Raw genomic sequence first — 12,302 nt, 5'->3', positions numbered from 1 at the left:
CCAAGTCATCCCTTGTTGTATTTACTAGAAGGGAAACCAAGTCAAGGAAGAAATTGAAGTTAGGTGAAGATGAAGCTAAGAAGATAATCTTCAAGAGATCTACACCTACACTTTAGGAAAGATTAAAGAAGATGGAGGATGGAGCTGGCATAGAAATTTTTTAGTTCCTCAAGTATGAGATAAGGAATGAGGATGAGAAAAGGAAAATTAAGGATGATGTTATGACCAAGCTAGGCAAATGGAAGTACTCTCCACATGAGCTTGTATAGTAGATACCTAATGAACTTATGCAGGTAATAATGCCAAGATGGGAAAATGCACAAAATACTATCAAGGATATCTATGAACATATCTTGAGGCAACTAATGCCAAATCTTAGTAATAAGGAGATAAAGGAATCAATGAAGAAAAATGAGAAAAAGTTTACACTCAAGATGAACACATGTATGATTCTTCTAAGGCATTGAATATGTGGTGAAACTAGCTATGGCAACATGGAAGAACATTTATCAATTACATTAATCTAGTGACTTCATTATTTGTGTTGAACACAAAGATGAAGAAGATGAGGAAGAGGACTTAGAAATAAAAGATGATGAGATTGATGATGTCAATCTGGATGATGAGGAGGAAGAACAAGAAGCTACTGGAGGAAGTCTTTAAAAGATACAAGGTATTAAGGAGACTGATGCAAACAACGTTATAGCAATAGCCATGGCCTCATTTCCTCACTCTTTGAGCATAGCCTTAGTGAAATTTGGCTTAAAGATAGCTTCTACCAAGTTGGTTATGGATAGCATTGCTACACCAAGCTTTGTAATGTAGGAGCATCCTGGGTGTAAGCAAAATCTTGCATCACCCAATTTTTTTATTTTTTTTTAGCCTTTTCTATTTTGGTAAGAACTAGTAGACAGGGTGGTTACTAGTGGTTACTATTTATGGAAACTTGCTATTTTTAGTAAGTTTTTCATATGAGCTCAAAATGTTCTCATTTTCTATAGGAAGGTTCATTTTAGAGATATAACCCTACCATAAAAATCGCATTGCTCTAGCTTAAGTACCAGAGAACTTATTGCAGATTTTTGGTGGAAAGTTTTGTAGAAAAATCTGCAAGCTCACTATTGGAGGCCTTAGAGTGCCTGGATGAGGTCTGAAAACTCAATGGAAGACACTAGTGTGGTTTTGAGCATGTAGCTCAGGAGCTGGCATTCCTAAAAAGTGGCTATAATAGCTAATCAGAGTAATGGTTCGTGAGCTATGGTCTTCAAAAGTTGGGCTACGGAAATTTCTAAAATAATTTGTCAAATATGTATTTGGCCAACTCTATGTGTATAGTTAGGGCCTGTCGGCCCTAGGTATTAAGTTTGAGCATCTAGAACCTTCTCAAGCAGCATAAAATTTTCTATTTAAGAAAGGCCTAAACATTGTTTAGGACAGCCCTAGATGATAGTTTGCAGCACTGTCTTGCAAATTACTATAATGAAGGGACCCATTTGGGTTAGCATATTGTAATTGAGAATTTTATAATTTTGCATTTGCAATGATAATAAGAAGTCCATATTTTGTTTCTCGCATTTGATATTTTTTCTTTGTTTTTGCTATGAGTTTATGGTATTAAGGGGAGTCCCGTGCATCACTTTGAATCTGTTTAGCTAAATATTTCATTGATTGAAGTGCTTAGCACTTCATCTACCAAGTAGCAAGGTCCTCCATCATCAAGCTTGAATGAGAAGCAACAAGGTATTCATGTTGTTAGTGTGATTTCAAATTTTATTTTTAGTCCATCATTTTTTATCTATTACTTCTATTCCAAGTATATCCAAGGAAAGTACAATGATAGTTGAGAAAGAGTCTCAACCAAGTACTAAAGTCCTAAACAAGGGGAAACAAATTATTTCCACCATTTTGAAAGAAAAGGGCAAGGAAAAAGAAACTGATGATCTTGATGATGATACAGTTATTCCAAATTAGGATATCTCTACCATCAACCCTGATCAAATGAACACCATGGGTGAATTACTGAGGAAAAAAGCTAAGAAAAAAAATCTTAGAGAAGAAAAGAAGAAAGAAAAACAAGTTTTTGAAGACATAAAGAGCATTTTTTTGATGCTCTAAGTATTGAGGTTGATGGCACACAACCTATTTTGGATCAATTAGCAGACATTGTCAACAAATTCAATGAAGACTTGAATGGACAAGAGAAGCTACTTTACAGAACGAAAAGGAAATTTGAAATAGAGTGTTGGAACAAGTTGCACAGAGAATTGTAATTGATCAAGTAGAGTTAGCAACTATTCTTGGTTCATTAGAAACCTCTGTCAATAATGGTGTATCACTATTTGTCAAATTAAATGATACATATATCTTCACCAATGATATCAAGCAAAAATTATCCAAGATAGATGAATACATGAAGGCAAGTGCATATCAGTTTTCACTTGACCCAAGCCATAGCTCTACACATTATACAAAGATCAAATGTCTAACCAACCCATAGGTAGAACTATCAAAGGAAGAAGCCAAGATCAGGGCCACACTTGCAAAAATCTAAGGCACGATTCTTCCAAACATGGATGCATTGTAGAAACATATTGCACATGCAAAGACACTCATCCATGATAACAACTTCTCCATACCTAATCACATGATGGAATTATAAACAGAAGTTCAATTTGCATTATATGCAATCAAGGTACTATAGGAAAATTGGGACAAGACAATGGTACTTATTTTGAAGGTACACTCCAAATTCTTGTCACATTTTGGTATTAACATATAGTTACTATACACCTTTTTCATTTATGTCAAAAAGGGGGAGAAGTGTATGTATATAGAAATATATATATATGGGGGAGTACTATAAGTATGGATAAGAAAAATATCCCTTTACAAAAGAAATTTTGAAAAATCAGAAAAATAGTGTATGTTATCAAGCAATAGTAGATGGAAGTCAAAACTAAGTTGAAGACACTGAATGATGACATAGGGAGTTTTGACTTATAGTTTTGAATAATCAAACTTTTTTGATAAGTTTTTTTGTCACTAATTCCAAAGGGGGAGATTTTTGACATAAAGGTTAATTTTTCTATCAATGACTCAATGCTTATTCAATTGGTTACATTGCTATTGAGCTCTACAGATGCTACTAATCTTATTATTTAGTTTGGAGTGTTAATTGACTAATTCAATTGTTCTCAAGCTAAGTAGTCAAAATATAGTTTATATAAAGTACCTAAATTAGTTTGCAATGTTTGGTGAGCTACACAATGTTTACTGAGCTTTAGAGACAAAGTTCAGTGCATTGAGCATAGTAGAGGCTATCGAGCCAGTTAGTGGACATGAAGAATATCATAGTGTTAACTAATCTTTGTAGTGATAACCAAGTCCAATAGTGTCTACCAATATCACAAGGTTAATAAAGTGTGATGTAGTGCAAGGTAGGAGAATCTCTAAAGGAGATGTCCTAGCCCCTAGAAAATAACCACACAGCGGAAAAAAAATAACAATGCATGATTTGATATCAAATTTCAAATCTTTATTCATAAAATAACTATTACATGCAATGTGCTAGGTTGTAAGGTCTTCCCAGTTATGGCCAAATACAATAGCAATTACAATAATAGTTTTGCAAGACCCCTCAAGATTCGATCCAAAATCTAGCTAGTCCAGATCCACACTCTTGTAGAAAACTTCAAGGAAAATTTAAACTTGTGCTTGCAAGCCCACCAAGCAATATCCTTGTTTCTAAACCATAGCCACTAGCCCTTTCACAAACTCATAAATTCACCACAATCCTGTTGTAAACTACCTCACATTCAACACTCTGTCCACAAACTCATGAAAACTCACTCCTCTACTTCCTCCTTCTCTCCAAGCTTCTGTTAAGAAGAGATCACACCTTGAAGCTTGATTAGAAATTCTCATAAGCCTTGCTTAAATAGGAACTTACCACCCAAGATGTTAACAACACAACCAATGTGAGATAAAAGGTAAATGCAACTACCTTTCAAAAAATATTAAATTCCCACCCAAATACAAACTAAGCACCACCACATGACCCAAGAAATATTAAATGCATGATTTAATAAAATGTCCACAAACTTCTAGAATTCCACCTACACACCTCGATAAATGGAATGACAACCATTCTAATTTATTTTTCTATTTACACCACCAATGCACCTCAAAAATAGAAATTCTCTTTTTTCTCCTTTTTTCTTTTTTTATTTTTATTTTTATTTTTTATTATTTTTCCTCTAATTTTCATCACTTTCTCTCTCCTTCAATTTTTTTTTTTCAAATTTTCCCATGGAAGATGCTCCTACATCAAAGTGGATCTAGTGTTGACTGAGTCATGTAGTGTCAACTAAGTGATCCAGTTGCTACTGAGTTTCTTAGATTTCATCGAGTCACACAATGTTGACCGAGTTCAAGCTACTTAGAAGTGATTAGTATGGACCGAGCTTCAATTTTAATTGAGTGCCAAAGATTGTCAAGTGTTGATAGTGTTTTTCATGTATCAGAACATCACTGATTTTTTCTGTAGAACTTGGGTTATAGTAGTTGGCCTGACTTTGTGAATTATCATAAATTTGATATTGTAGTTGACTCTAGTAAGTTATAATTTGGATTGGTATATATGTAATGTATTCTATCATATCCAAGTGTGTTCATGTGAAGCATATATATGAGTAGAAGTGCAAATTGAAGAAGGCTACAAGTAGTATAAGGGACAGTAAAGTATTATCTATCACAGTTAGGTGATCATTATAATACAAGGAATCTCAACTAGCAAATCACAATTGCATATTAGAGATCAGTCACTGATTCATCCTAATAGGTGCATTAGCCAAATCCTTTAAAAGGGTAGACTTAATAGTCTTTGCTAAATCTCTTAACCGATTACATACTTCCTTGTATGTTTGTAAATCTTTTGACAAGGTAGACCTCACAGTCCTTATTGCTCCTAATAGGGTAGATCACCAAAAGTGGTCAATTTTGAGCCTTAATAGGTTAAACTTTATACTACAGTACTAAAGTTGTGGGTATCATCCCCACCCTAGTTTTACTTTCTAATTGGAAGCTTTTTGGGTCAGCATATCTTATGTCAAAATATTATGAATGTTTATTTTCTTTCATTCTTTCATGCATGTAATTAGATCATAATGTTATATGAAAGATTAACTAGTGAAGTAAGATAAATTTTTATTGGTTCCTGATTCACCCCTCCCTTCTTAGTAACCTTGCACACATTATATTTCCAAAAACTTGTATATAACATTATGCCTTTGTTTAGTAATCATAGTTAACTCCACTACACCTTATCTCATCTAAAAACCTAAATAGAAGCCTTCTAAGTTTGGAATTGGCAGTGAAAAATGCAAAAATGCATTGTTGACCAAAATCACCAGAACCCATCTCCATGTTTGAAATGTTTTTTGCAAGAATTCTTCTAAGTCAAATATTTTTGGAGTTTTTAGATGTCAATGTTTTTTGGAGGTCTGAAATTATAAAATTCAAGACTACAATATTTTTGAATTAGAAAAAAAAAAGTAAATTTTTTGAATTTCTACTCTTTGAATCTAGTCTTATGGGAGTATTCTTGAGTGTTTTGTACGACATTGCTAGATGATTTTCATGACCTCTTCAGAGTCTAACATGGGGGATGGATTTGAGTGGCTTTTTTTCCCTCAATCTAAACTTAAAAAGATGTGCATCATATATGTATGTGCAAAATAATTGTTATCAATATTTAATTGAAAACTAAAAAATAACAAACTATCCTATGTAAATTAACCCAAGGTTTATGTTTTCGCATGACTTTCCTTCTGAGTCCTATTTTTTTCATATCATATTTATTGTGGTATTTTTTTGGCCTTTATTATGTCTCCAGCCAACTTCACCACATTAGTTGATGTTGATGCTAGAGTTTCTACTATAGATGTCAATGGATCCTCTAAGAAAACAACCTTGCAAGTTCATCCTGAAAGTGTTTCATGAGGAAATTGCTCCCCCGATATTGTTCTTAAAATCAAGATTTTGATCATTCTTATGTATAGCTATTGTAACATACCCTGATAGGATATTTTTGGTTCATACTCCTTCTAAAAGCATGCTTAAAGAGTGGGTCACCAAGGCCTAGACTTTGCATGGAGTATGATTGGAAAGCATTCAAAGCCTCACCAAAGGATTTTTCCTATTTCACTTTGGTATCCTAGTCAAGCCAACCATATCTTTTCCCATGGTCCTTGGTTGATTAGGTATTCCCTCTTATTTTTCTAGAAGTGGTCTCAAGGTTTTACAGTCACAGATGATATGAAACTTTGAGTCTCTCTATGATGTCCCATTTCAAATGTACTTCATATTGCTCTTAGTTTCCAAGTTAAGGTCTTATGAATAACTTCAAATATTTTTTCTATACTTAGAAATACATATATATGATTTTTATTTATTTTCAAAGATCTCCAAATTCTTAAATTATGTGTGTATATATATATATATATATATATATATATATATATATATATATATATATATATATATATATATATATATACACATGAAATGATAACCTTGTATATAAGATAGAATATATTTAAAATTATGAATCTCTCTCAATTATATATCAATTTGTATTCTTCTCTTATTAATATATTTGTAACCCTTTACTTATGGATAAATGAACTTAAAAAATTGATACCTTCTTCCTATCGATTTCCCCACAACCTTGGCCCCTTTCAATTTTCCCCCAAAATCATTTTTGTTTTACATATTAGCAATATTTATTGGCTCTTTGTAAATATGTTTCAATTTTTGCATATGTATCAGCTTTCATTCACCAAACCTAATATGCTCCTCTACCTTTATTCCATGTCCTACTTTACATTAATGTGAACTCAGCGATGATAATGTGAAACTCAATTTTTGGATGTTCGTACCTCCTTGTCTTAGTGCTTTTGCCTGAAGTGATTTTCTACTCTATGTCTTCTACATTAGTGTCTACATGAAAGTCTGATCATGATCCTCCCTATTGTACTACATCCTTTTCATTTATATCAATGTGGAATCTAGTCTTGAATGGACATGTCCCTCGATATGCTCAGCAATGGGATTGGTATATGCAATAATTGTATTTTGTTAGTATATCTGTTTGTTTAAATGCATGAATTTAGGTATTGATTTATATTTAGATGTCTATAGATATTAATGTAATCAATTATGCATCTTTATTAATGTATATTACTATCATTTTTTATAATCATTATTATTATGAATAATATAAATAATTAAGTAGAATAAATGGACTATATATATTTATCTATATTGTTGTCAATAATATTTCTTTTGTGAATAATTGATTATAGTATATATTTTAATCATATAATGAACTATTATTATATAATTTTATTCAATTATAATTGTAGGATTCCCTTTTAGGAGGGGTCATGAAAATCTCCCTTTCTCAAAATTGCTTGTCCTCAAGCAATATCATTCATACACAAGTTTCTTCAAAGACACAAATATATTTGCATAGAAAAGGCCTAGAATATTTATGAGATATACATATTTAATGAATGAAAACATGAAGTAGACACAAAGTAGTCACATGAATGCATGAAAATACAAAGCATACATGATGTAGACAAATGAAGACATGAAGCATACACAATGCAGATAGATCATACATTCTTTATTGATTCTTTATAAATGAAGTAGAGGGAATGATTTGCAAAATATACTTCCCTAGTATACTTTTTGATCATGGATCCTACAAGAAAAAATAATTATTAGCATGTACATGTATACAATAGCTCCAACGAAAAGATGAGTCATGATAAATTAGTTCTAAACCAATATCCTACCAAGTCCAAGAGTGAAACTTTGGCCCCCTTAGCCTCAATGGAAGGCATCAATCATCCAATGAGGTGGTCTACTTAGAAGATTCTTGGCTAAATTAGCTTGACATGATGTCAATATTTCTTATCTTGAACAATCTAAGCCCAAGAGAAAAACTTTGGCCCTCTTAGCCCTAATGAAAATATTCTACTATTCCATCAAGATGGTCTACTTAGATGTCCATCTAAACATTTTTCCCAATCTAAGCCCAAGAGCAAAACTTTGGCCCTCTTGATCTTGATGGTAGCACTTCAACATCCACCAAGGTGATCTACTTAGATGGAAATATTAATCTTCTTAAATATCCTGCCTAAGCCCAAAAGTGAAACTTTGTCCCTATTGGCCTTGATGGCAGCTCTTGACATCCATCAAAGTGGCCTATTGAGGAGGTAATTTGATTCAGTAATTATTATAAAAAAAAAATTGTTCGAATCACCACTAAAATTGTAGCTCATCTAGTTCTTGTCACTCCTTTGCATCTTCATTACTCTCATCATTATGTTTAGATCTCTTGTTCATCTTTCCCTTTACTTCCTTATCAAGTGTGGCATCCATTCTTCGAGCTTGGCATCTCTTTCCATATATATGTCCTTGTTCCCAACTTTCCTTGCAATAAAAGCATATTTTTTTCTTTTTAGTTCATCACTTCTACATTTATTGCTACATTCCCATGGTTCCTTGCAATGGTAACATAACTCATTTTTTTGGGATTCCTTGGAGTGATTTCTTTCTTTTTCATAATGTCTAGAATGTGTGCCTAGTGCATGGTTCTTGAACCTATTCTTTGTTGGGTGCATATCAAATTTTAATGCCTTTTGGATTGCATCTTCTAAATTTTTTGGTTCATGTGCTCCTACTACACTATTGATCAATTCCTTCAACCCATCTATAAATAAATAGGCAAGTCTCTTTTGTGATATTTTAGATACCATGGCTAAGTAATCTTTCAAATTCCCTAACAAATTCCATCACTGATCCTTCTTATGTAAGTAGGGTTAATCTTTTGAAGTACCATTCTGGGTCTATTCAATCAAATCACTTTATGATTTTTTGGGTGAATTCATCATAACTCATAATTTGTTTATTTCACTAGTTGTTAAGGTCATGTTGCCACCAATCTTGTGCTACTCCTCTTAAATAAAGGACAACAAATTGAATAGAACCTTTTTTCATCATAGGATTTAAGGAAAGATATGTATCCAACATTTGTACCCATGAGTGTTTTGTAGTTCTTTATGACCCATCAAATATGGCAGACTCACTTTATTTATCTCCTCTCTTACTCCCTTTTCTTGGTGTATCTATCTCTTTCTATTAGATAGTGACTTCATCTAAGCATCACAATAATCTTTAAAGGGTATTTTCCTCCTAAGTTCAGGATCAATTTTGGAGTATTCATTTATAATTTCATTTATATTATTTATTTCATCTAGCCCATCCTCTTCTTGTTTCTCTCCAAGTAGGAAAGGGGGTCTTATGGGTCTACATTCTAGTTCTAGCATATGCAATTGGTTATTATTATTATCATCATTCTCGGATTGGTGAAAATTTGTATACTTCCCACTTCTTTTTATGTTATAGATAGCTTCTAGGAGAAGTCAATTTGTTTCACTCTGCTCGATTATAGATCAAGCATTTCTTTTAGTTTGTTCCACACGTGCTTGAGTAGTTTGGGTCGTTTGTTCCATGAAGGCTTTCAGATCATTACTTATTTGATTTTTTCATATTGGTGGAATATTTCCTTCCTTCCCTTTCTAATGTTCTTTGATCTCTTTGGTGTTTTTGTATTAACTACTTTCCATAGGCTGGCAAGAAAGATGCTTTGATACCACTTGTAATGTCCAGTTTTGAATGTACTTCAAACCGCTCTTAGTTTCCAATTTAAGGTCTTATGAATAACCTCAAATATTTGTTCTATATTTAGAAATACATATATATGATTTTTATTTATTTTCAAAGATCTCCAAATTCTTAAATTATACATACATACATACATACATATATACATATATATATATATATATATATATATATATATATATATATATATATATATATATATATATATATATATATGTATATGTATATGTATATGTATATCTATGTATATGTATGTATATACATACATATATATATATATATATATATTATACATATATATACATATGTATATGTCTATATATGTATATATATATGTATATATATATGTATATATATACATATGTATATGTATAATATATATATATATATACATATGTACATATATATGTATATATCTATATATAATATATATACATATACATATCTATATCTATATATGCATATATATATATATAGATAGATATGTATATATATATATATATATATATATATATACATATCTATATATATATACATATACATATATATATATATGTATATATATATAGATATGTATATATATATATATATACATATATATACATATACATATCTATATATATAGATATGTATATGTATATATATACATATGTATATATATATAGATATGTATATGTATATATATATAGATATGTATATATATATATATATATATATATATATATACATATATATATATATATGAAATGATAACCTTGTATATAAGATAGAATATATTTAAAATTATGAATCTTTCCAATTATATATCAATTTGTATTCTCCTCTTATTAATAAATTTGTGCCCCTTATGATAAATCAACTTACAAACTTAATACCTTCTTCCTATTGATTTCCCCACAACTTTGGCCCCTTCAATTTTCCCCCAAAATCATTTATGTTTTACATATTAGCAATGTTTATTGGGCCTTTGTAAATATGTTTCAACTTTCCATTTGTATCGGCTTTCATTCACAAAAGCTGTTACACTCCTCTAACTTCAATCCACATCCTACTTTACATTAATGTAAACTCAGTGATGATGCTGTGAAACTCAGTTTTTGGATGTTTGTCATACTACTTCCACTTGAAAACCTGATCATGATCCTCCTTGTCATACTACATCCTTTTCATTTATATTGATGTGGATTCTAGTCTTGAATGGACATGTCCCTCGATATGCTCAGCAATGGGATTGGCTTATGCAATAATTTTATTTTGTTAGCATATTTTTTTATTTAAATGTATCAATTTAGGTATTGATTTATATTTAGATGTCTATAGATATTAATGTAATCAATTATGCATCTTTATTAATCTATATTATTATCTTTGTTTATGATTATTGTTATTATTATGAATAATATAAATTTATATTACTATGAATAATATAAATAATTAAGTAGAATAAATAGACTATAAATATTTATCTACATTGTTGTCAATAATATTTCTTTTGTGGATAATCGATTATAGTATATATTTTAATCATATAATGAACTATTATTCTATAATTTTATTTATTTATAATTGTAAAATTCCATTTTAGGAGGGGTCATGACACTCTCTTTGGGTCAAGTTCCCAAGTCTCCCTATGCCTTATTGAACCTTCATGTAGGCTATTGCTCAAACCTTGGGAAATGTGATTTTCATGGAGTTTCCTAAGTTTTATAACACTCATCCTTAAAGGAGGATTCACATAGAAGTCAACCTTTCATGAGATCTTAAGGAAATTATTGAAATCCAGGTTGGTAGAACCATGTTTACTTAGAAGGTTCTCTATGTGAATTTACCCAACACATGCTACTAGTGCCAATCTGTTGAGCACAAAATCAAGGATTTCTCATTGATTGAGCATAACAAGCAACCTCTTAAGGAGCTTTAACTAATTACAACTTGAAAAAAAGAAGAATGGACTATGGTTACTCACTTTTGGATACAATTGATAATTGTATTTTGTCTTTGATGTTAAACAAATGTCATATCATTATTAGTCAATATATGTCAAGCTCACTCAAGCAATGAAGATAGTTTTCTATGTCTACCAAGTGCTCCTATGTTTGCCTAGTTCAAAAGGAAGTGTCTACCAAGTTCACTCAATCATTAAAGGAAAAGATACAGAAAGAAAGTGTTAACTGAGCTCACTCAGTTAATGAAGGAAAGTTGGATGGAACTAGTGCTAACCTAGCTCACTTGGTTACCAAAGAATTTTCACAAGTTTGTAGTGTTAATCAAGCTTCTATTGGTTAACAAAGGAAACCATTTCTAAGTTAGTTTCTACCAAGTTGGGTTGGCTAACAAAGGATTTTTTATTTTGGCATATTAAGCTTAATTAATTTATCTATTGATTCCAGCCAACTAAGGTGATGAATATTAATTTATCTAAGTTGTATTTGAGCCGAATTGACAAAGTGGAAGATATAAGTATAAGGTCAAGTTTTGATTTCAAAAGTGTGAGTGTGGTACATGAAGTTGATTTTTAAGATTTAATGATAAGAAGAGGAAGCAAA

Source organism: Cupressus sempervirens, chromosome 8 (genome assembly GCF_028749045.1).
Source record: "Cupressus sempervirens isolate cs-2001-9-10 chromosome 8, ASM2874904v1, whole genome shotgun sequence".
Lineage (NCBI taxonomy): Eukaryota > Viridiplantae > Streptophyta > Pinopsida > Cupressales > Cupressaceae > Cupressus > Cupressus sempervirens.
Note: the sequence above shows the minus strand (reverse complement) of the source record.